This window comes from Mus musculus, chromosome X, assembly GCF_000001635.26.
Source record: "Mus musculus strain C57BL/6J chromosome X, GRCm38.p6 C57BL/6J".
Classification (NCBI taxonomy): Eukaryota; Metazoa; Chordata; class Mammalia; order Rodentia; family Muridae; genus Mus; species Mus musculus.
Genome location: NC_000086.7, coordinates 128,859,252 through 128,866,697, shown reverse-complemented (window position 1 = coordinate 128,866,697; position 7,446 = coordinate 128,859,252).

Genomic DNA, 7,446 nt, shown 5'->3' with positions numbered 1-7,446 from the left:
GCCATGGTATAGCAGCACTGATTAGAAGGAAACTGAGCTGCTGGTCACATAAGGCTCCTGTGTCCTTGATCCTGCTGTCACAGGCCTGTCATGATTGATTTGGCACAAATGTTGTGTTCCACTGACCAGTGATCCTAAGATCCTGGGTTTGCTAGGGTGTCTGCACATTTACACACACACACATACACACACACACACACACACAAACACACACCAATCAAGTCCATGTTGTGTGTGCCTATATACATGTCTTTAGAGATGACCACTTAGGACTGGATGACCTTTCAAGATACTTGTCTCTGGAGAAAATTTATTACTTTCTGAGCTGTAATATTATGGCAGTGCCTCTTCATCTATTGGTAGAGCCTTGTGAAATTTTCCATCTGCATTAAACAATTTATTTTGAAGCATGATATTAAGTGAACTATTAAATCATAAGAAACATACATTTACAGGTGAATAATTTTAAAGTTAACTCAGTGGAACTATCTCTACTTTCAGAAAATAAAATGCCAGCCCTTCTAGAAAAATTTTATATGTCTCATTCTGATTATAACTCTCGCCTATCCAAGAAAAATGTTTTCAGAGAATATTATTGTATTATTTATAGACTTGTCTTTAATATATATGTTCCTAAAATTTTATTGCTTTGATTTGTCTGTGTTAAAACTTCTCTGAATGTTATCTAAGTATATAAATTTTTATGCCTCCCATTTTTTTGCTCAACATTATGTTTAAGAGCTTCACCTATGCTATTGAATATAGCCTTATTTAATTCATTTTAGTTGCTAAACAACATTCAACTAAATACCAATCAATAAATTCATTTTATGGTCGATGAATATTTGGATTATTTTCAATCCATATCTATTTCAGTTAGTACTAATCTTTATCTTAAATATGCTGGCTACACGGGTTTAATTGATGGCTCATAGCTTATGCATACATTTAACATTAATAGATAATGCTAATATAATCTAAACTATTTAAACTTCAAACATCAGTGGATGAAGATTGTACAGAAACATTTGGACTCCTATGTTTTGCCAATCAAGAGTGTTTCTTGTGTCTTGAATTAGTGTTTTTAGCTGATATTTTCCTGATGAGAAATAAGATTAAATATATGGTCTAATGTTTACTGGCCATTTAATAGTTCTTTTGTGTTTAACTCTTTTGAAGTGATGCAAGTTCTTCATCTTATTTTCAGGGATTTGGTATACCATGGTTATGAGTCTATCGTCAATCATTTATAAGTATTACCTCACACTGTTTTATTTTTTTTTGAAAAATAATTCTTTATTTAATAGATATTTTCTTCATTTACATTTCTAATGCTATCCCCAAAGCCCCCTATATCCTCCCCCTACCCTGCTCCCCAACACACCCACTCTAGTTTCCTGGCCCTGGCATTCCCCTGGACTGGGGCATATGATCTTCTCAAGATGAAGGACCTCTCCTCCCATTGATGGCCAACTAGGCCATCCTCTGCTACATATGCAACTAGAAACTCAGCTCTGGGGGCGGGGGGAGTGGTTAGTTCATATTGCTGTTCCTACTATAGGTTTGGAAGACCCTTTTGCTACTTGGGTACATTCTCTAGCTCCTTCATTAGGAGACCTGTGTTCCATCAAATAGAAGACTATGAGCATACACTTCTGTATTTGCCAGGCATTGGAATAGCTTCACAAGAGATAGCTATATCGGGGTTTTGTCAGAAAAACCTTTCTGTCATATGCAATAGTGTCTGGGTTTGGTGGTTGTATATACGATGGGTCCCCAGGTGAGGCAGTCTCTGGTTGATCCTTCCTTCAATCTCAGCACTGAACTTGGTCTCTATAAGTCCTTCCATGAGTATTTTTTCCCCATTCTCAAAAGGAGCAAAGCATGCACACTTTGGTCTTTCTTCTCCTTGAGATTAATGTGTTTTGCAAATTGTATCTTGGATATTTTAAGTTTGAGTGCATATCATGTGTGTTCTTTTGTGATTGGGTTACCTCACTCAGAAAGATATCCTCCAGATCCAAACATTTGCCTAAGAATTTCATGAATTCCTTGTTTTTAATTGCTGAGTTGTACTCCATTGTGTAAATATACCACATTTTCTGTATCCATTCCTCTGTTGAGGGACATCTGGTTCTTTCCAGATACTGGCTATGATAAATAAGGCTGCTATGAACATAGTGGACCATGTGTCCTTATTACAGTTTGGAACATCTACTGGGTATATGCCCAGGAGCGGTATTGCTGGATCTTCTGGTAGTACTATGTCCAATTTTCTGAGTAACTGTACCAGCTTGCATTCCCACCAAAAATGGCGGAGTGTTCTTTTCTCCACATCCTTGCCAGCATCTGCTGTCACCTGAATTTTTGATCTTAGTCATTTTGACTGGTGTGAGGTGGAATCTCAGGGTTGTTTTGATTTGCATTTCCCTGATGATTAAGGATGTTGAACAGTTTTCACGAGCTTCATAGCCATTGGGTATTCCTCTGTTGAGAATTCTTTGTTTAGCTCTGTACCCCATTTTTTAATAGAGTTATTTGATTTTCTGGAGTCCATCTAAATGAGTTTTCATATATATATGATATATATATATACATATATATATATATATACATATATATATATATATATATATATATATATATATATATCATATATATTGTATATATGATATTAGTACCTTATCTGATTTAGGACTGGTAAAGATGGCTTCCCAGTCTGTTGGTGGCAGTTTTGTCTTATTAACAGTGTCTTTTGCCTTACAGAAGTTTTGCAATTTTATGAGGTCCCATTTGTAGTTTTTCGATCTTAGGGAACAAGCCATTGCTTTTCTGTTTAGGAATTTTTACCCTGTGCTTTTCACCACTTTCTCCTCTATAAGTTTCAGTGTCTTGCTTTTATGTGTGGTTCCTTGATCCACTTAGACTTGAGATTTGTACAAAGAGATATGAATGGATCAATTCACTTTCTTCTACATGATAACCACCAGTTGTGACAACACTATTTGTTAAAAATGCTGTGTTATTTTCACTGGAGGGTTTTAGCTCCCTTGTCAAAGATCAAGTGACCATAGGTGTGTCGGTTCATTTCTGGGTCTTCAGTTCTATTCCATTGGTCTACCTGTCTGACACTGTACCAGTATCATGCAGTTTTTATCACAATTGCTCTGTAGGACAGCTTCAGATCAGGCATGGTGATTCCACCAGAGGATCTTTTATCATTGAGTATAGTTTTTGCTATCCTAGTTTTTTTGTTATTCCAGATGAATTTACAAATTGCCCTTTCTAACTCTGTGAAGAATTGAAATGGAATTTTGATAGGGATTGCATTGAATCTGTATATTGCTTTCGGCAGATAGCCATTTTGACCATATTAATCCTGCCAATCCATGAGCACAGGAGATCTTTCCATCTTCTGAGATCTTCTTTGATTTCTTTCTTCAGAGACTGAAAGTTCTTATCATACAGATATTTAACTTTCTTAGAGTCACCCCAAGGTATTTTATATTATTTGTGAATATTGTAAAGGGTATTGTTTCCCTAATATCATTCTCAGCCTGTTTCTCCTTTGTGTAGAGAAAGGCCACTGATTTGTTTGAGTTAATTTTATATCCAGCTACTTCACTGAAGCCTTTTGTCAGGTTTAGGAGTTCTCTGGTAGAATTTTTAAGATCACACACACACACACACACACACACACACACACACATATATATATATATATATATATATATATATATATATACTATCATATCATCTGCAAATAGTGGTATTTTGACTTCTTCTTTTCCAATTTCTATCCCCTTGAACTCCTTTCATTGTCTAATTGCTCTTGCTAGGAATTTGAGTACTATATTGAATAGGGAGGGAGAAAGTGGGCAGTCTTATCTAGTCCCTGATTTTAGTGGGATCGCTTCCAGCTTCTCTCCATTTAGTTTGATGTTGGCTACTGGTTTGCTGTAGATTGCTTTTATATTTAGTTATGGGCCTCGAACTTCTGATTTTTCCAAGACTTTCATCATGAATGGGTGTTGGATTTTGTCAAATGCTTTCTCAGCATCTAATAAGGTGATCATTTGGTTTCTGTCTTTGAGGTTTTTTTTTTTTTTTTATATAGTGTATTACTTTGATGGATTTCCATATATTAAACCACCCCTGCATACCTGGAATGAACCTTACTTGATCATGATGGATGATTATTTTGATGTGTTCTTGGATTCAGTTTGCCAGAATTTTATTGAGTATTTTTGCATCGATATTCATAATGGAAATTGGTCTGAAGTTCTCTTTCTTTGTTGTGTCATGTGGTTTAAGTATCAGAGTAATTGTTGCTTCGTAGAATGAATTTTATAGAGTACCTTCTGTTTCTATTTTGTGGAAAACTTTGAGGAGAATTGGAATTAGGTCTTCTCTGAAGGTCTGATAGAACTCTACACTAAACCTATCTGGTCCTGGGGTTTCTTTGATTGGGAGACTATTAATGACTACGTCTATTTCTTTAGGGGATATGAGACTATTTAGGTCATTAATCTGATCCTGATTTAACTTTTGTATCTGGTATCTGTCTAGAAAATTGTTCATATTATCCAGTTTTTACAGTTTTATTGAGTATAGGCTTTTATAGTAGGATCTGATGATTTTTGGATTCCCTCAGATTCTGTTGTTATGTCTCCCATTTCATTTCTGATTTTCTTAATTTGGATATGGTCTCTTTGCCCTCTAGTTAGTGTGGATAAGGGTATATCTATCTTGTTGATTTTCCCAAAAACCATCTGCCGGTTTGGTTGATTCTTTGTATAGTTCTTTTTGTTTCCACTTGGTTGATTTCATCCCTGAGCTTGATTATTTCCTGCAATCTACTCCTATTGGTTGAATTTACTTCCTTTTGTTTTAGAGCTTTTAGTTGTGCTGTCAAGCTGCTAGTTTGTACTCTTTCCAGTTTTTTTTTTTTTGGTTTTTTTTTTTTTTGTTTTTTTTTTTTTTTTTTTTGGTGGTACTCGGAACTTTGAATTTTCCTCTTAAGACTGCTTTCATTGTGTCCCATAAGTTTCAGAATGTTGTGGCTTCATTTTAATTAAACTCTAAAAATACTTTAATTTCCTTCTTTATTTCTTCCTTGACCAAGTTACCATCAAGTAGAGTGTTGTTCAGCTTCCATGTGAATGTTGGCTTTCTATTATTCATGTTGTTATTGAAGATCAGCCTCAGTCTGTGGTGATCTGATGAGCTGCATGGGATAATTTCTACATTTTTGTATCTGTTGTGGCCTGTTTTGTGACCAATTATATGGTCAGTTTTGGAGAAGGTACCATGAGATGCTGAGAAAGAGGTATATCCTTTTGTTTTAGGAGAAAATGTTCTGTAGATATCTTTAAATCCATTTGTTTCATAACTTCTGTTAGTTTCACTGTGTGCCTGTTTATTTTCTTTCTTTTCCATTTTTTATTAGGTATTTAGCTCATTTATATTTCCAATGCTATACCAAAAGTCCCCCATACCCACCCACCCCCACTCCCCTACCACCCACTCCCCCTTTTTGGCCCTGGCGTTCCCCTGTACTAGGGCATATAAAGTTTGCGTGTCTAATGGGCCTCTCTTTCCAGTGATGGCCGACTAGGCCATCTTTTGATACATATGCAGCTAAAGTCAAGAGCTCTGGGGTACTGGTTAGTTCATAATGTTGTTCCACCTATAGGGTTGCAGATCCCTTTAGCTCCTTGGATACTTTCTCTAGCTCCTCCATTGGGAGCCCTGTGATCCATCCATTAGCTGACTGTGAGCATCCACTTCTGTGTTTGCTAGGCCCCGGCATAGTCTCACAAGAGACAGCTACATCTGGGTCCTTTCAATAAAATCTTGCTAGTGTATGCGATGGTGTCAGCGTTTGGATGCTGATTATGTGGTACATCTACACAATGGAGTACTACTCAGCTATTAAAAAGAATGAATTTATGAAATTCCTAGCCAAATGGATGGACCTGGAGGGCATCATCCTGAGTGAGGTAACACATTCACAAAGGAACTCACACAATATGTACTCACTGATAAGTGGATATTAGCCCAAAACCTAGGATACCCAAGATATAAGATACAATTTCCTAAACACATGAAACTCAAGAAAAATGAAGACTGAAGTGTGGACCCTATGCCCCTCCTTAGAAGTGGGAACAAAACACCCATGGAAGGAGTTACAGAGAAAAAGTTTGGAGCTGAGACGAAAGGATGGACCATGTAGAGACTGCCATATCCAGGGACCCTGTTTATTTTCTGTTTACAGGTTCTGTCCATTGATGAAAGTGGGGTGTGGAAGCCTCCCACTATTATTATGTGAGTTGCAATGTGTGCTTTGAGTTTTATGATAGTTTCTTTAATGAATGTCCCTGCCCTTGAATTTGGAGTATAGATATTCAGAATGGTGAATTCATCTTGGAAGATTTTACCTTTGCTGAGTATGAAGTGCGTCTCCTTGTCTTTTTTTATAACTTTGGGTTGGAAGTTGATTTTATTTGATATTAGAATGGCTACTCCAGCTTGTTTCTACAGGTCATTTGCTTGGGAAATTGTTTTCTAGCTTTTTACTCTGTGGTCCTGTCTTTCTTTTTCCCTGAGGTGGGTTTCCTGTATGCAGCAAAAAGTTGGGTCCTAATTATGTAGCCAGTCTGTTAGCATGTCTTTTTATTGGGGAATTGTGTCCATTGATATTAAGAGATATTATTGAGTATATTTACATCAATATTTACAAGAAAAATTGGTCTGAAGTTGCCTTTCTTTGTTTAATTTTTGTGTGGTTTTAGGTATCAGAGTAATTGTGGGTTCATAGAATGGACTGAGTAGAATACCTTCTGTTTCTATTTTGTGGAATAGTTTCAGGAGTGTTGGAATTGGGTCTTCTTTGAAGTCTGATAGAACTCTGCACTAAACCCACCTGGCCCTGGGCATTTTTTTGGTTGGGAGACTATTAAAGACTGCTTCTATTTCTTTAGGGGAAATGGAACTGTTCAGATCATTAATCTGATCCTGGTTTAACTTTGGAACCTGTTATCTGTCTTGAAAATTGTCAATTTCAACCAGGTTTTCCAGTTTTGTTGAGTATAGCTTTTTGTAGTAGGATCTGATAATGTTTTGGATTTCCTCAGGTTCTGTTGCTATGTCTACTTTTTCATTTCTGATATTATTAATTAGGATACTGTACCTGTGCCCTCTAATTAGTGTGGATCAGGCTTTATCTATCTTTTTGATTTTCTAAAAAACAAAAGAAAACAAAAAAAAACTCCTACTTTGGTCAATTCTTTGAATAGTACTTTTTGTTTCCACTTGGTTGATTTCAGCCCTATGTTTGATTATTTCCTGCTGGCTACTCCTCTTGGGTGAATTTATTTCCTTTTGTTTTAGAGCTTTTATTTGTGCTGTCAAGCTGCTAGTTTGTACCTTCTCCAGTTTCTTTTT